The sequence below is a fragment of the Erinaceus europaeus genome, chromosome 2, assembly GCF_950295315.1.
Source record: "Erinaceus europaeus chromosome 2, mEriEur2.1, whole genome shotgun sequence".
In the NCBI taxonomy this organism is placed as follows: domain Eukaryota; kingdom Metazoa; phylum Chordata; class Mammalia; order Eulipotyphla; family Erinaceidae; genus Erinaceus; species Erinaceus europaeus.
The window spans coordinates 110,796,172-110,822,458 of NC_080163.1; the positions used below are offsets into that span (position 1 = coordinate 110,796,172).

The window sequence follows — 26,287 nt, forward strand, 5'->3', positions numbered from 1 at the left end:
GTGTGTGTGTGTGTGTGTGTGTGTGTGTGTGTGTGTGTGTTACGTTGAGGAATGAACCCTTCTGTACATGGTACTGCTGAGTGACCTCTTAACCCAGCTTTTCGTTACTTTGTCAAGAAAGAAAAAGAGGGAGAGGGAGAAAGAGAGAGGAAAGACACCACAGTACTGCTCCACTATTCATGGAGTGTCTCTTCCCACCTACCTCCCTCCCCACCCTGCTCTATACTCTTCATGGTGCTCCCATATAGTGCTGGGGTTCAAACCCAAGGCACGCTAAGACATGCTCTCTGTGGGAGCTATATCCTGGGTCCATTTATGTTCTTGTCTACTGACAATGAATGCAATTTATTCAAATAACGCAGTGAAATCATATTGTCAAAGAGATGAGTCAGCCAAAGGACACTGGCATTCATTCACTTGAAATCACACCTGCAGGGAGTATCAGAGGCATATTGGAACCAGGAACCTAAAAGAGCCTTGCCCTCTGTTGTCTAGGCAGTATCTAAAGATCACCATTGTCAGTACTGAGGACAGCCAGCCTGAGATGCCCTGTCACCCACAGCACATCTGGAAGAGGGAGACTCAGTTAAGAGAAGTCTGGTGAGGAAGGTTCCAGAAAGTGGTTCAAGATAGTCTGTGAGAAAACACTGAGTTGAGGTAGGAAGAGTACAGTCTGTCTTATGGGCTGTCCTTGGAAAACAAAACATACTCTTTCTTCCCAACTCCAGGGGACAGGACAGGTCCCAGAGGCAGCAGGAGCAACAAAGCAGCTATTAGCCCCCAGAGAAGATCTTCAAGTGAGGTAGAAAACTTTCTGTCTGTAGAATTCTTGCCTGAAACAGCAAAGAATATCCCTTTTGAGGAAAAATTGCAATAGCAAAGTGACTACCATGTAGACATGGACAGTTGTGATGATGTATTTATAAAGCTTAAAATAGTCTTAACTCATTTCTGCAGAATGAATCATCTTAAGGCCTTTTCCTCTCCCCTTGCCTTACTGATCTGATTAGAGGAATATATATATTTTTTCTTCCAGGGTTATCACTCCCAGCAGCCATTTTTTTCATTTTTCTTCTGATATAGAGTGAGACAGAGAGGGGGTGGGGAAGAAAGAGAAGGAAAGACACCTATAGCACTGGTCCCATGCTCCTGACCCCCCCCCCCCCACACACACACACATACTCAAACCCACACACACCCACAAACATACACATACACTGGGACCAGAAGCTTGAATCTGTGTCCTTATACGTGGTAACACCTTGGCCATGGTTGCTTCTGGTGGTTGGTGCCTTTCAAATCTGGGTTTAAAACTGTCTCACTGCCTGCATAAATGCTGTTTTCAAGATGCACAGTTCTGGGATAAAAGAGAAAAGCTCTTTCATAAAGCAGTGTGAGGCAGTTTATATCTGACCCTAAGTTAGTGTTGTTACTAAGGGAACTACAGAGGAGAGAGAGAGAGAGAGAGAGAAATTACCTTCAAATTTATCTAAATCTCAAGCTTCCTCCCCCAAGAGGGCTGTTTCTCCCCCCCAAGAAAGAGAGGAACATCACTTCCTTCATGCAGTGAAAGGATCCATGGTGTTTGCTGACCGCCAAGGCTTGTACCTACCTGCCTCTGCCTTCCTCTTCTGCTGGAAGTCAGGAAAGTCAATTCTGATGGACTTTCCTAGGCTGATCTAATTACCAAGAGAGTCTAGCAAGGCTTCCTCTCTGCTTAGCTCTAGAATTCTCTAAGAAAACCACTGTGCCAGCAAGGGACGTGTACCTCAGGTATGTTGTAACAACAGATATGATATTCAGAAGTGAAAAGAATCCAGTACCAGTATTCCTGCATTGGAGTTGGAGATGGACTATTACTCTTAATAATGTAAGGTAGTAGTAAGCAGTTACAATTTTAACTATTCATCAATCACTACTTAAGAGTAAAGGTGCCTTTCAAGTACTATTGAAATATAACTGTTTTCACACAGAATTCTTTTTTAATGGAATACAAATAGGTTTTCCTTCTCTACTAGGAAATAATCTTGTAGTTTGGTTGGATTGAACATAATTATGACAACACTGCCACCTAATGGTAGAATGCCTTAATTGCAGACCAAGTACCTAAAGCAGACACATGCAATCTGATCTCACGTACAGTGCAAAATTTAGATTTAGTTAATAGAAAGTCATCATTTGGACTTTCACTTGCATTCTGACTTGTTTCGCTTTATGTTTTAAGACCACATAAAATTAAGGCAATATAAAAGAATAACAGGTGTTTACAGAATATGAAAATCTGATTTTAGAACAAAAATTATAACAAATGGGATATAGATTAAATGATTATTAACTTGTGCCAATTAATGGTCATAAACAGCCAATGCTATTTGTGCCTTGTTGATAACTCAATCGTTTATTTAATCTAGCTGGGACCTACTCATCACCAAATTACTTAAAAACAGATCAGTAAGAAAAGAAAACACTGGGACCAGTTGGTGGTACACTCATTTGAGCACACATGTTTATGTCACCATGCACAAGGACCCGCTTCAAACCCTTGTTCCCAGCCTGCAGGGGGAACTTTTCACAAGCAGTGAGCAGGTCTGCGGGTGTCCATCTTCCTCTCTATCTTTCCCTCCCCTCTCAATTTCTCTCTGTCCTATCCAACAAAAATAGAAAGAGAGAAAGAAAGAAAGAAAGAAAGAAAGAAAGAAAGAAAGAAAGAAAGAAAGAAAGGAAGGAAGGAAGGAAGGAAGGAAGAAAGAAAAAGAAAGGAAGGAAGAAGGAAGGAAAGAGAGAGAAGGAAAGAAAGAGAGAGATTGCAAAGAAGGAAGAAAGGAAGGAGAAATCCTTTTGGATGGCTGCCAAGAGGGGTGGATTCATAGTGCCTGCATCAAGTTCCAGCAATAACCCTGGTGGGAAGAAAAAGAAGAAGAATGAGGTGCATAAGAAGGAGGAAGAAGATGAGGAGGAAGAAGGGGGGAAACATTCATGGGAATTGTTCACTGGTTTTCTGATTTAAAATCATCCTTTTATAACTTACAGCTCATAAAGGAGGAGGAGTATTTCACCTGTTCTTATATGTGGTAATGAAGTATCCACATGGACAAAGTTCAAAAAATATTTAGATGTGTGTTTTGTTCTTACTGAAGAAGAAACTTGATGTTGAATAATCAATAAGGGTAGAAGGAGGAAACCCCTTTATGAACTTTGATTTTGTCATTCATCATTTCTACTTTCCTGGTTTGACACCCACCAGTACTGGCATCATGTTCTGCAGCTACAAAATGCTTTCACGTGTGTTTTTTTATTCTCCAACAACTAGATCAATTTGTGTCTTTGTTTTATACATGAGGAAACCTTTATGTTCATGGAAGTGAATTGACTTATACAAGATCACATACGCTGTATGGGGCCAAGGCATTATCAATCTGGATTCTCTGGTTCTACGACATGACATTTCTCCCCAAGAGAAGTAATAACTATTCCATGATATGGAATATTTTTATTCTGTTACATAGGATGGCATTGCATTTACATGTACAATCAAGAAATATCATTTTAAGTTTCAAAGTAATGAGATTTCATACTGAAATTGTTTAGTTATACTTCCCTCTTTCTGACTCTCTTAATGATTTATCTGTTGTCTCTGAGCTCCCAGATTCAACCCCCAGCACCACTATAAGCCAGAGCTAAGCAGTATACTGGTAAAAAAAAAAAAGTTAAAAGAAGTTACTTATTAGTTAGTATAATCACAGTAAAAGAGAGAATCATAGCATCACTCTGACATGTGTAGTACTGGAAATGAATCTCAGAACTTCACACTTACAAGTTTTTCACTCTAGTTCTGCACCCCTCCCCATTATCCTCTCATTCTAATGAAATATCAGTTCTTATTAATTCATTTATTCATCAACAATAACTACCATGACTAACAACCATTTTTATTGCCTGCACTGCCAACACAAAAAAGAAAGGCCTTAGAGATCCCTTTTATATTTGTATACCTTGCTCAGAATTTTTACTTCTCTGCTACCTTCAGTCCTTCTTATGGATACCCAGGATACCCAGGGAATGTCACTGCTTATCATGGCAAGCAAGAAGGAGAAAATTATACTAGGTTATAAAAAATGCCTTGTGACTAGGGCTATGGATCAACCTGCCAATGCCCATATCCGGCAGAGAAGCAATTACCGAATCCAGAACTCCTGCCTTCTGCACCCCCTAAAGAACTTTGGTCCATACTCCCAGAGGGGGAGAAATGTTAGAAGATGACCAGAGAGCTCTGAACTCCAATTCCATCAAGACCTAGAGAGAAAAAAGGGAAAAGGGAAGGACTTTCAGACATAATAATAGGTGTAGGTTGACTAAGAAAGGAAGAGAAGACAGAATCATAGGAAAAGTGGGAAAATATATGTAAATATAGATAGTCATAAAAATAATAAGTCAACCCACATCTGTGACCTTGGGAAAACTACTGCTGTTTCCAATGGAGGGACTGGGGACGCAGAACTTTGGTGGTGGGAACAATGTAAAATTATACTCATTAACTCATAATTTTATAGATCAATGTTAAATCACTCATAAAAAATGCCTTGTGAGACCGCCCTGGTCAGCCTAGGAGTTGGCACATAGATTTTTTTTCTCCCTGTCAGATAAGCCAGTCAACATGAGGATGTTCATTTGCTCAAATATGAGCCAAGGTTGCCATGGAGAGACAAAAGGGGTACTAGCATTTTGTTCTGAAACACATGCGTGTGTGCACAAGCTGGTCATTGAAATTCTATCTTAAGTGTGATCTAAGTGTCCTCTGTGATTCTCTCTGGCCTCTAATTCTGGTCCTTCTAAAAGTGAATTTCATTTGCACACATACACGTCCTGGGCATGTCATCACATACTGGGGACACTTTCAAGACTCGCTTACTTACTGCGTCCCTTCTGATTCCCACCCACCCCTGTGAAGAAATAGACTCTGTATCTTGACAGGTGTGTGTGTGTGTGGGGGGAGTACAGGTCCTGGAAAACGATGACAGAGGACCTAGTGGGGGTTGTATTGTTATGTGGAAAACTGAGAAATGTTATGCATGTACAAACTGTTGTATTTCCTGTTGACTGTAAAGCATTAATCCCCCAATAAAAAAAAATTAAAAATAAACTCACCAGTCAATTTTAGGACATTGTATTTAGGAACAAAATCAGGAAAAAAAAACATTAGAAAGTCAGAAAGGAAGTGATTTGCCACCTCAGTCTTTTAAGAAGAGGAAGCCCATTGATACAGAAGTCAACTTCTGTGGACTTTCCTTCATGAAGGACATGACAGTGTCACCTAGTCCCTAAATCTTTGCTGGTCATCACCATATCCCTGACTCTGTTACTGAATGCCAAAATTTGGTGCTTGTCAACTGAAAGCCAGTATTCAAGATATAGATATTAGTGAGAGAAAGATAGGTTTTTCCTGATGCTGGCTACCTAAGAATATGGCAGACTCAGGTCTCCAAAAACCATCTCGCTTTCAGTCTGGAATGTAAAGTTTATACAAAGGAGTAAAGGTAGAGGTGGCTTGGGATAAGGATCATGTGTTGGTGAGGGCAAAGGAGTCCAGTCACAAGACTGTCTCTTTAGCCCTAATGGTTAGTGTGTTCAGTTCAGCCTGCAATGTTTTTTTTTTTTCTTTCTTTCTAAATTCAATTCAGGTTAGCATTATTGTACAAGGCTTGCATCTGGAACTCTTCATGCTGAGCATCAGAGGCACTTCTTGTCTGTTCTTTGCTCTCTATTCACAGCCAGAGGTGGATTTATCAGGCATATATACACAGTGAAAAGAATTCTTTCCTAGTAGCTCTAGGTAAGCTCAAAGTGAAGGCCAGGAAGAGGGTTGCTCTTGCAAAATAAAAATAGCATAATAAATCATGAAGTGAAGACCACGGCTAATGTAGGGTGGCTAAATTAAAAAATGAAAACAGTCTCTCCTGTTGGGTTACAGACTAACAGGGAGATATTCAAGGTTGATGCAGACCTTACCTAATGGTTCTACACTTTGCAAGTGATGTAATTGTCTTATTCTTAATTTATCACCTGGGCAAAAGCAGTGAGTGGCAAAGAGAACCTTCTTCCCAGCTGGGGTGGGAGAAGAGGAGGTTGATCCCCTGGTTTGGTTGTTATTTGGACTCCTTAACCTGGGATAGAGAGCTGAATGCAATTTATCAACCCTTTGCTCTACCAAGAGCTCCTGTGTTGGCCTTGCTACCTCTTACCTCTGCAGGTGGGAGTCAGCATTGCTCTGGAAGGGACACCATCAGCTCTTCTTAGGCAGGCCCTGCCACCTTCACCTCCAGCTCTGGGGGCTTTCTCCCTGGGTGTTGGTGTCCCTGCTAGGCAGCTGTTTCCATGAGCCAGAGGGGTCCAATTAGGAATTAAGAAATTGGCTATTACAATCACAGGCCTCATTGAGCTAGAAGTGTTGGAGTCATTTTCCAAGTGAACTCCATAGAGATCATTTTCACCATGCTTGCAAATAAGATAAGCAGATTCCTTAAGTATGCATAGATAGCACTTTGCAGTTGTAAATGCCCATGCTTGTATTACTGTCTTTTATTTTGTTCCCTACAATGTTGGGTTCTGCTTTCGCTGTTTCTGGATACCTAAACTGAGTGCCAGAGAATCTGACTTCAATAGTCACTGTCCCTGTAACAGAAATGATCCTATCGACTAACATGAATCCATCCCCCACCCCACCTTCTCTATCTGGGTGTAAACTTGCAGTTAGAGAAAACTAATATATGAAAAGCCATAGTGAGTGACACCAAGTGCCATGAAACAAACTATGTGTGCTACAGGAATTTGCCAAAAAGGGTTGTAATAGGCAATAAGTGGTCATGAAAGTAATAGCTGCCATCCTTGAGGGGGTTAAGAGTTCAAGTAGACAGCCACACCTGGTTTGGAAAGTCTAATAAAGCCAAAAAAAAAAAAAAATCCTATAAAGGCTTAGCTGCTTTTTCAGCACATTATGAGTGTCTACAAGTGTGATCTTGTCCCATCCATGAGAAATGTGCCATTATATTTACTAATTTCAAATTGTTAGGTAATGTCACCAAGATGGAGGTTGTGCAAAGTATAACCAAGGACCAGGAGGGCTAGATAGGATGTCACAGTGACTCTGGTAGCTGTGGGATGGGTGGCATGGGGGCTCTCATGGCTGTCTGTAATTTCCCATACCACTGTAATGCTGCCTCTGGGAACTTTGTAAGGAAGTGGGGCAAGGGAGAGGTCAAGACTGACCTTCCTGAAGAGGGGAGACTGGGCACTCAAGGAAGGAGGCGTCATGACTGGGGGGACACCTCTGAAACTTACAGAACTCAGAACACAGGAGAGAGGACACACTTCAGGAGGCTGGTGGGGACCATCAGGGATATGAAGACAGTGGGTCAGATGATGGGACTGCAGGGATGTGCAGCGGGTGTGGACCTGACAGGGTTGCCTCAGATCTTTGGCAGAGCTCTGAGAAGACCCAGAACACAAGACAAATCACAGATTGCAAGGGCATCCTTGCATGGCATTGCCTCCTGCCCCCACATACACATTGCACCTTGCTCCTGGCTAATGTGCAAACACAGGCAGCACAGAACAGCCATTTCTCCTGCTACTAGGCTGATTGATGGAGAAGTCAAGCTTCCTTCTGTTTAGTGTGGTGAAATGATGGGCTTTTATTCTCCAGGCCAAATTCCTAGGATCTTTTTGGTCCTGGAACACTTGGCCTGCTGAGTGTTTGATAAGAATGTACAGAGTTGGGGCTGGGTGGTGGCGCACCAGGTTGAGTGCACATGTTACAATGCACAAGGGCACAGGTTTGAGCCCCCAGACCCCACCTGCATAGTGAAGCAATGTTATAGATATCTCTCTATCTCTCTCCCTCCCTATCACCCCTTCCCCTCTCAATTTCTGGCTGTCTCTATCAAAAAATAAATAATTAAAATAAAAGAATGTACAGAGTAATCAGTCTCACCAAAGATAATTTGAGAGTTTTGACTAGAGCAATAGGTTCTCTTCAATTCAGGGTGTGGAGGAGTGTGACGGGGTTACTGCCTCTGTAACCAGGGATAGGCCCCTGCATCACGATCTGGCTGTGGCTGAAATGAAATTTAGCAAGTCCTATGTCCCAGGTGCAGGCTAATACTCTACACATGTGTCTTACAGAATTTCACAAGGAAGAGTCCCATTTACAGGTGAATAAAGGAAGCCTCAGAAGCATGAAATAACTAGTCCTGGGCATTCCAGATGACCACAGAGGTCTCCATGTCCTTTCTACTGTACCTTGGCAGAAAAAACAATCACATAAATGTCATTGGCTGAGCCAAGGGCCTTTGCTTGGAAATATTCAGCAAGGTTAGCTATTCTGTTTGCATTTCCCCCTGAATTCTACCTTTGAAATATCATATGTCTGGCTAGACAGAAAACTTAGAGAATTATACAGACACACAGCTGCTTTTACTGCTTTTTTCCCTTTCTCTAGCTTCTCTCTACCTCCTTGTCCCCAGTACATGTAGGAAAAAATTGAGACCTGCATCAGCTCTGTCACAAATGACTTCTTAATCTTTATTTTTAATTCTTTAAAAGAAACTGTTCAATTTTTTAATTAGAGAGAGATACAGAGAGACCAGAACATCACTCTGGTGTGGTTCCTAGGGATAGAAACCTAGGCCTGATAGGCAAGTTCTCCACTCTTTCCTACCCACTGAGCCACCTCTCGGTCACCTCATGGTGAGTTTTACCCTGATCTGGAGTTATTGGCATTGTGTATCATTCATGCATGGATGCCTCGACTGAAACCATGGCCCTTGAAATGTTTGAAAAACTGATCAGAGCCACTATAGCCAATTAATTTTCAGAACCAGTTCATATTCTTGTGTTCGTTTCTCCCTTAAGTACCCCACCCCCCCAAGAGATGGCATTTGTGGGAGTGATGGCTGGGTTTGGTGAGGCAAGAACCAAGTACCAGAGGGGAATCAGAGTGAATGTGAGAGGTCCACTAATCCACACTAGTTCCCTAAGACATCATTACCTGTTGGGAAATAAGGCACAAATTCTCTTCACCAACATGAAAACATAGCACTAATATAAGTAGACACAGACACACACACACACACACACACACACACCTTACACATGCCTGCCACTCAATTCACAACACTGGTGTGTGTGTGTAGCCAAGTCACTGTGACTTGGCATTGAACCAGGGTTGTGGTTCTTCATATTCTCTCTAGGCCTGCCTATGTGACCTTTCTGCAGGAGGGCACCACCCTTCCCTTCTTTGCAATGAATGAGAATGGGATTCTAAGACAATGAGATCACCATTGTGTTTGACTTACCTAAGCAGAGCTTCATTTGGGGACCTCTGTTACCAACATGGGTTCCTAATAATAGCAGAGTCCCCACATTTCTTAGAACAAAAGTATCTTTTCAGAAGGATCCTGGAAATTCTGTGACTTTCTGGAGCTTGACTTGGTTTTTCTTGAGGTCTCTATTAGTAAATTCCCTCCTGGCTTGGGCACTTCTGTTTCTGACAGCTCATGGTCACTTAGTGAGTGGTGAGATCATCTATTTCCTTTAACAGAATCATTTGGCAAACATAAGTGTAGCTTGTACTCACAAGAGGATGTATTCCTTCAGTTCAGATGTTTCTGGCATGTTCTCTGAGGACCTTTTTAGCCCTGGCCCTTAAGTCCTACCAGGAACAGCAAAACTACAACCACATGGACTTTTTAATAAGAAGGCATCTTTGGAATGGCACATGCATTTCTGATCAAGTGCAGATAAGAAAAATGCCTAATTAAAGATAGCAGACCATGCAGTGTGGGTGCTATGGCTTTTGCTCTCACATACTCTGGACTTAAATCTCCACTCTGTAACTTACCATGTGCTCTTGAGCGTGGCATGATCCTTCTCCATTCTACCTCAGTTTCCTAATGTACCAAATGAGAATAATGATGTCATCTGCCTCGTAGAACTTGGCAAATCGTGAATAAGTCATTCTGTGTAAAACACAGAATTGTGGATGGTATACATAATATGTGCTCAATAAGTATTGGTCATTATAAACTACTCCAAACACCAGTGAAATACTATTTCTAACTTTGTGGTAGTATTTAATCTAGCTAGCTGTCTTAACTCAATTCTTGCAACTATAATCATTCAACACACACACACACACACACACACACACACACACGCTGAACCCATATGTGCTAAAAGCTAAATAGAAAGACAACCAACTTTAATTTCTTTTCCTCAAAGTTCACAGCCTGTAGAAAGCAGGTGTCCCTGGGATCAATCATCACAAACATGTGGGTGCTTTCCCCACTCTGTCATTGCACATCAACAGGCAAAAAAAAAAAAAGCCTTGACTGCAGCTTTAAGTGTTTTTTTTTTTTCATGTGGTTCTTGCACCTCAAGCATGTACTATACCATTGTTGAGCAGTCTCTCCAGACCAGTTTTTAAGAGAGAAGGAAGGGGGAGAAGAGATAAAGGAAAAAGAGGAGGTACACCATAGCACCATACCGTCATCAATAGAGTCCCGCCAGTGATGTCCATGGCACTTCCATGTGCTGCCAGGGTTTGATCTCAGGGCCTAATGTAAGTAAGGGAAGGGTGTATAGGATGAGCTATCACTTGACCCCTTGCCTGAACCTGGAAAAAAAATCAGTCACTGTGGGACTGCCTCGGTCTGACTCAGTTTCCCCATCTGTAAAAAGGGGTTTCTGAGTTACACCCTAACTTCTGATGGTAGTTCATTTCCTACAGCTGTACAGAAGCATCACAGCCACCCATCATTGAAAGCCACAACTGTGAAGGCTTGTGTGGAATAACCCACCTGCTACACATGTGGACGTGGCCCAGGGAGAAGCTGGGCCAGTCAGCCTGCCTGCATGACTTTACATTCATCACATTTGACATTCTCCCTGGCAAAAATCCCAAACCTGGCAGTGGCCTGAATCCCTTTTAAAGAGATTTCTGCCAGCATCCATGTGGGATTTCATATTGGAAGCACAGCTTGACCTATTAAGAACCAGACCCTTTGATATTCCTAAATAGCAATATTTGTCCATTAGCAGATCTGGATTCTTTGTTCCCTGCAGTCCCAGTTTATTACAATAGCAGCAACTGACTATTAGATCTCTTGGCATCTCTGCAGCCATGGCCTTCAGCTGGGAGGACAGGGGTGGAGAGATGGGGTGAAGATGAGGTAAGGAGCTTGGGATACTTTTTACCCAGAAATGCACTCTGCAATTCCTCCCTTTGGGTTTGACATCTGCATAGCAAGAGGTAGCAGTGAAATGGCTCAGGGACACTGCAGGAAACCCATGAACTGGCACTGGGAACAGCAGGCCTCCTGGGCCTCTCAGAATGCTGGCTGACTGATTCCAGGCTCGGGAATCAGATTTGTATCTCCATTGGGTCTCTTGGGCCACTTTCATTATGCAGAATTCACAGGATAAACTCCTGCTGGCAAATCATCTCCCAGAGGTGGTTTGTGAATACTGAATTGCTAGTCATGGGGTGGTCCCAGGAAACCTGGGGGGCCAGTCTGCTGGAAGCCATTGAACACAGACTCCAGGCCCACCAGGAAAGGGGGGCCTCCAGCAGTGGTGGAACCTACAGCTCAGGATGGTATTGACTTTATCTCCAGTGGTGGCACATGCGTATGACCCCCACCTGAGGCATACTGGCCCTGCTACAGAGGATTCTAATCAGAACACCTGCTGGGGTGGCCAGCTCAGGGGGGTTTGGGCTGGCAGATGTCTACTGGTTAATAATCATTCTCTCAGGAATGAATCTTACTCTACAGAGCACAGTGCCCAAGGTAAGTGCCTGGGAGTTCTGGTGTGAACCGCCTCTGGCCAACAGTGTGAGTTCTTCCTTGCTGGCCTTGGTTAAAGGTAGCAGTGGAGGGTCCAGGCAGTAGTATGTCCAGTAAAACATGTATGTTACATTGTGCAGGTACCCAGGTTCAAGTCCCCAGTCCCCACCTACAGGGTGGGAAGCTTCATAAGCAGTGAAACAGTGCTGCAGATATGTGCGCGCACACACACTTCTCTTCCTCTCTGTCTCCCCCTTTCTTCTAAATTTCTCTGTCTCAAAAATAATGTAAATCAAATAAAATATTTTTTAAAGCTAGCAGTGAAGTTGGATTTCCCCATGGAATCTGTGTCATTAGCAGCCTGCTTTCTGGAGACAGGGAAGAGCAAATGTGAAATAGTAGTAACCTAGGGAAAGAACTCTGAAGAGGACAGACACCCCCAAAATAATGTCCATTGGGGAGCCCTATACTCAGACACCATGGCACCCTGTAATAAGGGAGCAGGTAGCTAGTTCACCTATAATGACCTCTCAGTCTCTGTGAGCCATGAGGAATTTTCCTACCACAGTGACATTGTTGAGTGAATGACCTTGACCTTGAGAAAAAATAGAAGAGACTCAGTTCCCTGCATCGAGAGCACTTCAACTATAAGTATCTCCTGGGAGCTACACTTCCCCAACAGCTCAGTCTGTCCCTGGTTTAGACAGAGAATACACCAACCCCATGGTTCTCATAGCATGTGTCTAGTCACCCCTATGCATCACTTGGGAACTTGGTCAAAATACAGATTCTGGGACCCCACATCAGATCTAATGACTCAGAGACCCTGGAAGAAGGTGAACAGTTGGTGTTTAATAAGCTGCAGATGGTCACAGGCCCACTGATGTTCCAGAAGTTCAGAAACAACCTCTCTCTCTCATGAAATACCTAGGAACAATCCAGATTTTCCCCCTTTCCTGGCCCCGTTTCTATTCTTTATTATTATTTTGGGGAGAGAGTAGAGAGGGAGAGACAGAGTGGAAGAGAGACACTAGAGCATTGCTTTACCATCCACGTTACAGTCAATGTGTGCTTTACTAGGTGAACTTTCTCCCAGAGCCTCTCTCATGCTTACAACTATTTCAGTGTACACTTGGGTTTCTCTTCAGATCATGGAAGTCCTTCTCTACCTTCTTTGTAAGTCCTTCCCCTTTCAAAACTGGGTGTTCTTATGAAAACACCACAAAAAAATGGTGTGGCAAAGTAATTTTTAATAAAGTAGCAAAGACAGTCTAAAAACTTACCCACAAGCCCCATTTTATCCTAAGCAGTAGCTATCTGTCCTCGTCTTTCCAAGCCCTCTTCCAGCCTTTGTCAGTCTGCACACAATGAAGTTACACAGGTGACACTGCAGAGGTGTCCTTGTGCCTTATCTTTATCATAGCACATCAGCTATGCGTTCTATCTCATTGCTTCATAGTCTTCCTACATGTCACTTTCAGGACTCTTCCCTCATGCCACTGGCTTGAATGCCCTGTCCTGGGGCATTTGGCAACGTGTCACTCTTCACTGTTGGAGAAGTTGCCTGCCCATCCAGAATGAGTCTGCTTCCAGGGCATTTCACAGAGCCTCATGTCAGCCTGATGCCCCATCTCTCTGCTAGTTGCCCCACATGTAGTTATCAAAAAAAAAAAAAATATATATATATATATATATATATACACACACACATGTAGTGTCAAAAAAGATAGCAAAACAGAACAAACCAAAACCAGGTCCCAGCACTGCCATTTTGTCAACCTGAATATCTTCTTTCACTTACAGGTGGCATATGGCAGAGGAGAGCATGGTGTCAGGGTGGGGACAGGAGTAGGTGGCCTTGTCTATGCTAGATCTGCTGTCAGTTATTTCCTGAGCATCCTGGTCCCCATTTTCAGGGAATCCATTTTCCTTGTATGCCACTACCACTTCCTTCTTCTCCCAAACCCATGCACCCTCCATTAAGTCTCTTCCTACCAGACTAGGCCCAGACCTCCAGAGTGTAAAATATACAACCTGACTACTAAGCTCCCAGTGGGAGTCCCAGTGTGCTAACAAGATCACTTAGTCTTAGGCCACAGAAATAGCACCATATTTTCTTAAATGGTTTTATTTGGATTAATCCCTAGATGAACTGTGCTAGGTCTAAGGAGAGTGCTTGAGGATCTTTTGTGCCCACAGCTCTTCTACCAAAAAAAAAAAAGAAAGAAAATTACCTACATGTAGTTAAAAAAAAAAAAAAAAAAAACAGCAAACCCAGAACAGATACTAAGCCTGTTTCATAACAGATCCCAGCACTGCCAGTTTGTATCTTCTTTCATTCGCAGGTAGCATGTGGCCAGACCCTCTGAAATCACCCCCTTTCCTCTGGTCACACTACTTTGGAGGAGGCTCTTGTCCCCATTGGACTACTTTCAATGCCAAAACCCAGAGGTAGCAGCTGGCATGAGACTTAGCATGACCTGGGAAGGGGACATACACCTTAGTGCTTCATTTGCCAAATGCTTACGAATAGCAGCCTGTGTCCATGCCTCACCTCTAGCTCCAGTTTTCTCATCCTGGCACAGTGTTCTTCATCACATGGTTCCCCAGATCATTAATCAAGATGAGGCAGGAAGCTACTGTGAGTACTGATTGGGCTAGAGTATGTGAGAAAGAGACCTAGAGTGACCTGGAACACACACTCAACTTCAAAGCTGTCACAGAAGGAAGGTCAATTCCAGGGAAAGATGAGCTACAGAGAGGAGAGTTCTGGTTATAGCACCGATTTTGGTTTTTCTCTTTATCCTTACCTACCATGAACAGTACATCTGTAACTGAGTGGACCAGGCTTGCTCTGACCTGTTCTCTATTTTGCTTGGCCTGGTGACATTTTCATGAGCTTTTTCCCTGTGTAGAATGACATCTCCTTCTTTGACTGTGGGGATCACCCAGTGAGAAGTGTTACCTCCTCCCTTTCTTCTCCTCTCTGGCCCCTCCTCTTCCTAATAAAGTCAGTCCCTTCTCCACTTTCTCTGGAAGATTTCATCCTGACTTAAAAGCCAGAAGTTCTTTGTTTGGGCTCAATTCAAAACCTTGCAAAGGGACTGACCCAGTAGGCAGGTCCCCAGGTCATTCTAGGAAAGAGCTGGGAGAAGGGGCTGTGAAATGTATATCCTGGGGCTGGTGGGAATCTCCTCCCCAGTCCTTTTGACTATGATCTTCAGGAAGTTAGTCCCTGTAGCTGGGAACTCTAGGTTCCAGCACTTTTCAGCAACCCACCCCCCACCTTGAACCATCAGAGGTTATGGAATCTGTCCATAGAATCGAAGCTGAGAAGGGTGAACCCTTAGGAAGACCTTTTGGATGAGGGACATTTTACATGGGACCTTGGTTCCTCCTTAGAGACCTATGATCTGAGGCAGGGGATCCCAGAGCTCCCTACCCCCAAGTCCCCTCTCAAGCATCTCTGCAGCTAAACTTCTAGGGGACCTGTGGAGTGCTGAGGGTAGACTTTCAGGAATAAATCATGTAAAAAATATTAAAAGAATATATTTGGAGAGTATCCAGGCTAAGAACTTTCATCCTGTGTTACCTGGGGGGGGTCCCTTCCCCCCACCCCATACATATAAAGGGAAGAAAATTGAGGTCCAATGAAGATAATTAACATATGTCACCACTGATTTGGTCGAGAATGGTTGTGCTGCATTTTGTTGGATGATCTTAGGTCCTGCTTTTCACTTCAGCAGGTGGAGTTGCATCTGTCCCCTCCTCTGCTTCTTCTCCAAGTTGGGGAGAAGAGTTGATAATTGATGAACCCTTGGATTCTGCCCACAGGAAGTTGATACCTTATTTTGGATCTTTACGATAAGATTGCAGGGCCAGACCCTCTGAAATCATGCCCCAGTGTTTTGGAGTAGGCTCTTGTCACTGATCTGTCTCCGTTGGACTGTTTTCAGTGCCAAGACCCAAAGGTAACAGCTGGCATGAGACTTAGCATGACCTGGGAGGGGGACACACACCTTAGTGCTTCATTTGCCAAATGACCAGAAGCTATCATTTCACACCTGCCTCTCATGTAGAGACCAGATCCATGGTCACAGAGGCAGAGCCAGGAGAAATCTTGGCCAAAGTATCTCAGGAAAATCCAATCATCAGGCCTTGGGGAGGCCCACTGACTATAGCTTCCTGTGAAAACATCTTGGTGATGCTTGCAGATTTGACAGGTAGCAAAGATCTTCAGTAGGCTGATTATTACTCGAGGACCAGAGTTGCATTTCTGGATCCTTCTACCCAGGTGGATGCCCCCTCTGAAACTGAACTTGGAGGAGTTCAGCTCCATCACCAGCTAGCTGTTCGTGCAGGTTGATGTCACAGTCAGCCCTCTGAGGACTTCTCTCACCTTACTGGCCCTCTCTCTTGTGGACATTAAGCTTTCTTTTTTTAAAAAAGTGTTTTAGGGAGTCGGGCTGTGTAGCACAGCGGGTTAAACACACGTGGTGCAAAGCGCAAGGACTGGCGGAAAGATCCTGATTCGAGCCCTGGCTCCCCACCTGCAGCAGAGTCGCTGCACAGGCAGTGAAGCAGGTCTGCAGGTGTCTATCTTTCTCTCCCCCTCTCTGTCTTCCCCTCCTCTCTCCATTTCTTTCTGTCCTATCCAACAACAAAGACATCAATGACAACAACAATAATAACTACAACAATAAAAAATAAGGGCAACAAAAAGGGAATGAGTAAATAATTTTTAAAACTATATTTATGTATTTGATTTGCTAGAACAGAGAGAAATTGAGAAGTAAGGAAGGGTACAGAGAGAAGAGAGAGAGACAGAGAGACATCTGCAGCACTGCTTCACCACTTGGGAAGCTTTCCTCCTGCAGGTGGAAACTGGGGGCTGGAACCTGGGTCCTTGTTCATGGTAATACATGCACTTAACCTGACAGTAAACTTTCTGAACTACTGCTTTTCCTCTTTTAGAATTTCCGTGTGTGTGTGTGTGTGTGTGTGTGTGTGTGTGTGTTTGGGGTGGTGTTGCTAGAGGTGAGAACAGAGTTTCCAGACCTTTCTTGAAAAGGATGAGAGAAGTATTTAGCTTGGAGCTATGGGAGCATCCATGAGAGTAATATTCCCCCAGAATGTTGTAGAACAGTTAATGCCTAGAGATTTGCTTAGATTCATACTCTGGCAGATCAGGATCTTCTCAAGGGTGCTGGCAAGTTCTGACCCCACCTGGAAGAAGACGCAGGGAGCTTGGAGAGAGAGCAGTGCTGGGAGGATTCAGGCTTCACTAGTGTCACCTATAGGAGGTCAATGGAAGATCAGAAAGCCAAACAGACAAGCAGGGCTCTGTGTCAACTGAAGATTCCTGTTCATATCATAGTTTGTTTGTTTATTTAAAGAAAGGCCTATTTAACAATTTAGAACTGCATATTTGCACTGGGAAAATAACTCACTGGTGGAGCAGAGGACTTCCTTGTATGAAGTCCCAGGTTCAGGCCCAAACCCCAAAATTGGTGTATGTCAGAGCTGGATGTTGCTCTAGCCCCTCTCTCTTTCTTTCTTAAAAATATTTATTTTTATAAGAGAATGTACTAGGGAGAAAGGAAGAAAGAGAAATAATTATATATGTTTAATGTATACAACTTGATGATTTGATACATATTTGTGAAATAAACATATTTTCATGCTAATTATGTTCTCAGGTTAACATGTTCAGATAGTTGTGTGTGAGAGAAAGAAACAGAGACAGATATATGTGTCCTATGGCTTGTTCTAACTCACACAGCATCTGGACTTGGTGGAAGCAATTTCAATCTGGTTCTCATGGTTTCAAAGGTCCCTGAAACACTTAGAGCTCCTTAATTTAGCTGCCTGTCAATTATTTTTTTTCCAGGTGGTTCAGGGCTGACAGTGAGTTTGACATTTGTAAGAATGTTTGGAAACCCCATCAGACACCTTGAAATTGAAAGGAATATATGGCACATTTATTTCAGGAAGCACTATTGGAATTATTCTCCTGGTCACCCAATCACAGCTCCCTTCTCTCAACAGTCTGCCCAGAGAGGGCCCCATGGTGGGATGTACAATGGCAGGATATTTCTGGACCTGACTGCCTTTGTGCATTTCCTTCCTACTCAGTTCCCCCTTATTGGGAAGATGTCTGCTTCATTTGCACACAGCTATAGGCAAAACATTTGCTGCTCTGAGTATCAGAGGTGTTAGAGGTGGCAAGAATGTTAGGGTTTTCTTCATCTGTTTACTTCCACTCTTTTCCAAGGGACTCAGTAGAGTGGAGTCAGAGATGTGACTGCTTTTCATAGCTGATACCTGCAAGGCCGAGATTCCCCACCCACCTACCCACCCTCCCACAAATCAATGATTTGAGATATCCCGCCCCTATTTCATGAAGCTGCATGTTAAATGCTAGTTTTGACATGCACCTGCCAGTTTTGAGATGGCTAGAAGCCTAGAGCTTGTGATTTAAATTAGAAATTCATGACATATAGAGCTATGTTGCCCTGAAGAACTGTGTGACAGTGCCTTCTGTGCCCTTAAAGATGGGGAGAAGCAGTAGCAGCCTGCCTGGAAACTAAAGAATCTCCCTCTCCCCCACTGTCTCTCTCACTCTGACTCTTTCCAATCAGTTCTTCTACTTAAACCTCAGACTGGACCCTTATCCTCCAGAGCCAGACACCACAGTGTCCTGGTATTGACTAGGGGCTGTGATATCTCTCTAGAGACCCTGTTTTCCTCTGCATGTGAAGGGTATCCAGGGAAGACCAGGGATTCTCCTGGCTAACTACTCATTGGGGTGACCTGTGAAATTCATGCAGCACTGAGGAATAAACTAAGGATGTGTGCTACTACTGAGTGGTCTTCCTAGTCCATCTTTTTTCCTGTTCTGTAGATTCAGCAGGGGAGAGGAGAGAGGAAGAGACAGACATAGAGGAGAGGCAACATAGCACTACTCACTCCACCATCCATGGAGCACCCCTGGTGCTCCCATGTAGTGCTGGAGCTCAGACCCACAGCCCCATGCGTGGTAAGGCTTGTGCTGTACCTGCACAGCCAAACCAGAGGGAAATATTTCCTGAACTAACACATTCATATTTTGATTCCATGAGAGTGCTGTTTAAAAAAAAAAACAAACACGAGTCTAATTTCTCCCTCAGCTATTTTAAAAATAGCTCATTTTAAAAAATATTTATTTATTAATTGGAAAGAAATAGCAAGAAATTCAGGGAGAAGGGAGTGTTAAAGAGGGAGAGAGACAGAGAGATACCTGCAACACTTTTTTCCCCCTGCAGGTGAGGGCTGGAACGTCAAACCCAGGTCCTTGAGCATTATGACATATGCACTCAACCAGGTGCACCATGCGCCCCCCCCCAAGACTTTTAAATCCTCTGTAACTAAAGGAACTCAACTTAATCCAGCTGGAAGATATGTTTATTTCTCACAGAGACTGCAGAACACCCAGGTCCCAATCCTGCTCTGGGTTACTGCTCTCAGTAACTTAACTTCTAGTTTCTCTGCAGGTGGCCCTGCTTAGGGGACAGCACATTTTTGTACATGGGACCAAAAAGCTAGTGCAGCTACCAGTGATCTTCCAGGTGATTAAACCAAAACCAGTCCTTCATTAAAACATATTAAAACATTTCATTGCCCACTGGAAATTCTATGACATTTTGCTAATAGCAAACCTGATGAATGTGTCTAGGAGGGGTTTCCCACTATACCTCATCTTCACCTTCTCATGTCCTGAGAATCCCTCCCACCTTCATCCACACCTTAAGCTCCTCTCTGGGCCTGGCCTGCTTGCTCTTTTTTGTTCTCAGTTATGTGCTCAGTCTCCAAATGCACTCTGTAATTAAAAATTAATCTGGTTCTAAGTATGGCATTGTGAAGCCACGTCATCTTTAATTAGCAGTGTGGCTCGGAGCCACGTGTCACCCCAGCCTTCAGTTTGTGCATTAATGATAGGAGGCGAGTCGAATTCACAGCCCTCATAAGGATGTCCCCACACTGAAGACAGTGGCCTGCAGATCCTAAACCCTGAGTCATGCAGTGAGATCAGAATCAATCTCAGCTGCCCATCACTTCCCTGGGTCTGGAGAGGTGGGAGAAGGACAGGAAGCAGAGCCCTCACCCCAGTCCAGTCCTTTCCACTTTAGTGTTTCCCTTCCTTGTGTGAAGAGTAATTATGGCTCCTTCTGCTTTTAGAGCCAACAGGACACCAGCAGGACAACAGGCACATAGTGCCTCCTTGCTTTGGTTTATGTGTGGAGTTTGGCTGTGTTATTATTCTCCTGAAGTTACTGTAGCAGGGTCATCATAGTAACTCCTGCTGTAGAGCTAAGAGGCATTTCTGGGCATTCAGGAAACACAGACCTTATGTTCTATGCAAAAATAATGTTATTCCCACCCCTGTTTTTTACTCACTGAGTGGTGAAGACTGGGGAAGAAAAGGTAGCATTTCAGTGGAAGAAAATGTAATGTTTTCGATAACTTCTCACATCCCTACATTTAGAGTCCTAGTGCCCTAAGAGGCTGTGCCATCAAAGAAAAATACTGTTGGGAGGCATCAAGTTATGTGTGTTAGAAGAGATGGGATTAGTTTGTGAAGGTTTTGTATTGAGAACTCACATGGGGGCTCCCTGAAACAGTATCCTGGCATCTTTGGGGAATGATTACAGGTCATTTTAGAATCCCTGGAGTGTGATTATTTCAGATATGGATTGCAGATTATTTTTGGATTAGAGCTTTCTTAAAGGATGATGGGTTTTAGACTATCAAATGACCTTGTCTCTATTCAAAGGAACAGTCGTGAGAAATGTTTCAATAGCAGTGCCTCCATTTCCTACCCCAAGTTCATGAAGGAGAATGTCTAGAACAAGTGGGTTTCAAATATGGGGTCTGGTGCCTAGATAGGGGTTTGCATGTCTGTACTGTCCGCATGTCCTGCTGAATGGAACCAGAAGTAAGGTATGGCAGTTTTGTTTATAAGCCCACTCCTACTGTCAGTGGAGCAGTAATGATCTGTTTGGTAACTTTTGGTGATCTCTCCATCATAATAAAGCAACTGAGATAATACCTCTTACATAGACTTCTCTGAGCCTTCCAAAGAAGAAAGTTATTTAATTCAGTGTCCATGCATGAAGTGTGATTTCTCAGGGCTGGTTCTTCAGTTGGCATCCAAACAGTAAACACTGAGAAGATTAAACTGGGTGGCAGCCTTTATGCTTTCTTTAGTGCAGGACCCGTGGCCTCACATATGCACAGTATCCACCACCCCCGCTCAACTTTTAGCTTTAATTTCAGAGAAAAATCGAAGGGTGGGAAAGATGTATACCAAAGTGCCACTCCACCATCCATGGAGTTCCCATGGTGCTATCCTCGGTGCTCCCACATCGTGCCAGGGATTGAACCTAGGGCCTCACAGGTACCAAAGTGATGCTCTGTTTTAAAAATAAAGGAAGCCCTACTTCAAATTTGGAGTAGGGCACCAAAGTAAAAACTCTGGGGTGAGGGTGGATGTTCGGCTTCATGGGGGTGGGTGTGGGAGGGGTGGGACACAGTCTTTTGGTGGTGGGAATGGTGTTTATGTACACTCCTATTAATTTGTAGTCATATAAATCACTGTTTAATTAATATGAGGGGGAAAATAAATAACAGAAGTAGGGGCAACTACGTATAAATGTGGACAGATAGTTGTAGAGAAAAGGGTCGGCCCATGTCTACAACTTTAGGGGAACTGTGGTGGATTGCAGTGGGGAGAGTGAAGATTCAGAACTCTGCTGGTGGGAATGGTGTGGATTCAAACCCCTGTCGACATGTAATTCTGTAATGTAAAAAAAATTAAATAAAAAAATAAAGGGTGCTCTTTATGAAAATGGCTTATTTTAGCCTCTCTATAACTCCACTCTGTCACTGGTCCAAGCCACTGGCTATAGCAAGACAGGGCGCTCATCTTTCCCAAAAGAGAGCTTCCACTGAGGCAAGTAGTGAAGTTCCTCTGGAGCATCATGTAGGGGGGTTGAGCATGTCTTTCACCTGTAAGGGTCCTTTAGGAGTTCCTCTTTTAATTTTGGGAGAGGGAGAGAGATATAGAGAGGGGAGGGACAGACAGAGAGGTGAGGGACCACAGCACTACTTCTCCATCCACAGAGTTCCTTTGGTGCCATCCGCAGTGTTGCCATGTGGTGCTGGGACTTGAACACAGGGCCTCACATGTCCTAGGTGAACTATCTTCTGGACCTAGAGGACCGTAGGCCATTGGCATTGCCTTGTCCCCAAATATCAGACTTGTTTTGTGAATATAAGAGCAGAGTGCCCTAGCTTAGATCAAGGTGTTCTGCTCAGATCACACTGGTGCCCCCTGACTCTGTGTGGGGGAGACGCTGCCTGGTACCAGCAGCCTCTCCACCAGCTGTTCAGCCAAAAATAAGTTCTCAGCTGCTGAGGGCTGATCTTTCCACTCCCCTTCTCTGCGGAAGCTCAGAGTCCAGCGGTCTGCCAGCTGGAACTGAGAGATTGGGGATTTTTCTTTTCTTTCTTTTTTTTTTTTTTTTCTATTCAACTAAAAAGAAAAAAGCGCTACAAGACTTTTTCTTTTCAACCTAATTATGTCAAAGGAACTATCTTGTTCTCCAGGGCAAAAAATAAAAAATATGTATCCATCCCCATTGCTTTTGAGTTTGCTTTTAAAAATCACATTAGAAACAGAGAACTGTGTGAGCCTCCCCTGGGCTCTGGAAGCAGCCCTGGCAAGACCCAGATGCAGAGGCAGCTTCCACTTGAGTGGAGGGATGGCTCTGGGCAAAAGCCTGAGCTTGGAATGAGGCTCAGCAGATCTGCTGCCAGCCGCTGCCATGATAAACTGCCTGTTTGCACAGAAGACCTGAGCAGCTGCCCAGCCTGTGGAATTTTCCAAGGGCTGCAGAACTCTCAAGTCAGAGCTTGAAGCCATTCCTTTATTGAGCAAATACATGCTAAAAGCACCAAGTGCCAAGTTCTGAGCTGGAACTGAATGACGAAGAGAGGGCAGTTCCTGTCCTACAGTCTGTGTAGGGGGAAGAAATGAACAAGAACAAGGACACTGGTGTGTTCAGGATGTAAGAGACACACTGTCCCTGGTTATAAATATAGTGAAGGTATTGTGTCATTCCTGTTGTTACTGATAAAACACAAAAGATACACAGCATGTATAGAGAAACAACTAGCTTTACTTGGAGGTAGTCAGAACTTGTTCCCAACAAGGTGATATTAGAGCAGCAAGGTAAACAGTGGGGGCAAGGGTCTTCCTGACAAAAGAAAATAAAGTGCAAGCATATGAGACCGAAATGTGACAGTTTTAGTGTAGCTACAGCTGTTTTGTGTGACAGGGTGGGAGGTGTTAGCTTGTATTCCTAGAAATAAGGAATTAAGGAGACACTTACATAATATACAAAACAAATTAAAAATTTTTTTTTCTTTAAGAAAGGAGACATTAACAAGACCATAGGATAGGAGGGTTACAGTTCCACATAATTCCCACCAACCGATCTCCATATCCCACCCCCTCCCCTGATAGCTTTCCCATTCTCTATCTCTCTGGGAGTATGGACCCAGGGTCGTTGTGGGTTGCAGAAGGTGGAAGGTCTGGCTTCTGTAATTGCTTCCCCAATATACAAAAAATTTAAAGTGAATCTAGGATCTAAGGTTAAGAGCTAAAACTCTTCCTTGGACGTAAATATATTTGATGCAAATCTACATTAGACTTGGCAATAATTTTTTTGAATATGACACTAAAAGCACAGGTCACAAAAGAAAATAAATAAATTGGGGGGCTGGGTGGTGATGCACCTGATTGAGTGCACATTTTATAATGGACAAGGACCCAGGTTCGAGTTCCTAGTCCTCACCTGCAGGAAGAAATCTTTGCAAGTGGTGAAGCAGTGCTGCAGTTGTCTCTCTTTTTCTCTCCCTCTCTATTTCTCCCTGTGCTCTCGATTTCTGGCTGTCTTTATCCAATAAATACAGATAATAAAAAAGTTTAGGGAATCGGGCGGTAGCACAGCGGGTTAAGTGCACATGGTACAAAGTGCAAGGACCGGCATAAGGATCCCGGTTCAAGCCCCTGGCTCCCTACCTGCAGGGGAGTCAGTCGCTGCACAGGTGGTGAAGCAGGTCTGCAGGTGTCTATCTTTCCCTCCTTCTCTCTGTCTTCCCCTCCTCTCTCCATTTCTCTCTGTCCTATCCAACAATGACAACAACAATAATAACTACAACAATAAAAAAAGTTTTAAAAAATTTTGGAAAAGAAAAGAAATAAATTGAAATTTAAAAAATTCTGTCTCAAGTATGCTACCAGAAAATGAAAAGATAGCCCACAGAATGGAAGGGAATACTTGTAAATTACACATCTGTTATGAATATATGAAGAACTGCAATTCAGCAACAATAAAACAGCCTTATTAAAAATGGGCAAAAAGTCCAGGAAGTAGTTCATCTGGACAAGAATCTACATTGAAGCTTCCAGCTACCACATGGAAGCATCATGCAGAAGGGAAGATTCACAAGTGTTGGAGCTGTGATGTCTCTCATTCTCTCTGTCTCTCTCCCTTTGCCTCTCACCCTCTATCTTAAAAGGGGGGCACCAGGAGTAGTGAAATTGTGCAGGTGCTAAGTCCCAGTGAAAACCCCAGTGGCAAAAATAAATAAGATAGACATTTGGCCAAAGAATATGTACAAATAGCCAGTAAGCCCATGAAAAGATGCCCAACATCAGGGAAATGCAAATCAAAGCACAGTAAGATGCCACTTCACACCCATTAGGAGAGGAATTATCAAATGTATGCATTACCAAGATACTTGCAATGAATGATAACATGCAGTTCCCTCATTGCAGATTTGTATGCAAAGCTGCTAATACTCCAAAAGAAATCTATCCTGCTGGTCGTTCCTCTTTATTTTGTGATGGATATTAAGTAACATCAAAACTCTAAAACACTAGTTTTGGTTCCGTTTAAAAAGTTTTATTGGAACTAGATAGTGGAGAGTGGACGCATTACCATGTGTGAGGTCTTGGTTTCAATGCTCAGCACTACATGGGAGCACCATGGACAGCACCAAGAGGATGCTGGGGTGTTTCTCCCTCTCTGTTTTAGTCTGTCTGTCTGTCCCTCTCTCGTCTCTCTAAGGACATAGAATAAAAATGGGCTTTGGAGGGATTCTCAGAAGTACCACACAGTGCAAAGCCCTAAGTTCAGTCCCTGGCATTGTTAGTTTATTGATATTATTCATAAGCCATAGAATTCTTTTTTTTTTTCCCCACTAAAGCACTGTTCGTCTCTGGCTTATAATGGTATAGGCAACTGAACCTGGGATCTTTGGTATATCAGGCATGAAAACTTCTTTGCATAACCATCATGCTATCTCGCCAAACCTCATTGGCTTCTTAATATAGCCAAAATTAAGATAATTCTGAGGGATGAAGAAAAGAGAGAAGTAAAATGCCTGCAACTAATGACTATTTTCCAAAGACTGGGTGCAGGGCAGGGGATATACTATCCACTTCAGCCAGCTTGTTCTTTATACAGGAATGTGGCAGGAAAGAGTTTTGTTTTTTCTTTGGGAAGTGAAAAAAATATATACCTCAGAAGGTCCAACCCCAAATCAACTCACCCCTCCCACATATACTCATTTCACTGATCCTCTTAGCCCAAAGGTGACACAGATTGACATCCCTTTCCTAACAGCTCTTTCCTCCCTGAGATTCTAGAAGTTTCTGCTTCCATAGGTGTCCTGGGTATAGAGCTCCTCCTCGGCCCCCGGACAGGGCTAGAGGGTCACCCCCACTCTCCTGGGAGGAAATGAAGGAGTGGTTGGGGAGCACACCTCCACCCTGTTGAGATGGTCACCCCAGGATAGAGTTGACATTCCTGGGGGTCCAGCGCACATCCTCACTGGCTGCTGCCCCCACCCACAGCAGCTGTTTCTGCCAGGTGCCCAGCATGAGTGGCAGATGGCCCTGAAATGGGCTGCTTGGCAGGCTTCCCATCACACATGTGGTGTGTGTGTTTGTGTGTGTGTGTGTGTGTGTGCGCGCGCGCGCGTGCGCACATGTGTGCGTGCACGCAAGCATGCCAGAGCACTCACTTTACTCACTTTACTGAAAGCACCTTCCTCAGTTTCAGATGACACTAGAGAGCTCATTCCATAGGACATGTGCAGCCCCTGGTCCACTCCCTCCTTAGAGGCCATCCAGCACAGAATGTGGCTGGCCTGCTCTTGGCACTTGTCTCCCACTTCATCCTGCAGCCCCAGGCCCCGACTGTGGCCCATACCAGGGGAACAAGTATGTGTTCAGAAGTAGGTCAGGGCAACATTTGTGTGTCCTGTGCTGGGGGTGTAGTAGGTGTTTGTGTAGGTGTTTGAGAGCCATGGTACCACACAGCTCTTGAGAGAGAGCC

The 26,287-nt window shown here is 43.8% G+C and overlaps 1 protein-coding gene across 1 annotated transcript in view; it reads left to right on the forward strand.

Moving 5' to 3' along the window:
* The window catches only part of MSRA (methionine sulfoxide reductase A), a 365,587-nt gene that overhangs the window by 318,636 nt on the left and 20,664 nt on the right, over nucleotides 1-26,287 (forward strand). The gene's annotated exons all lie outside the window — the stretch shown is intronic.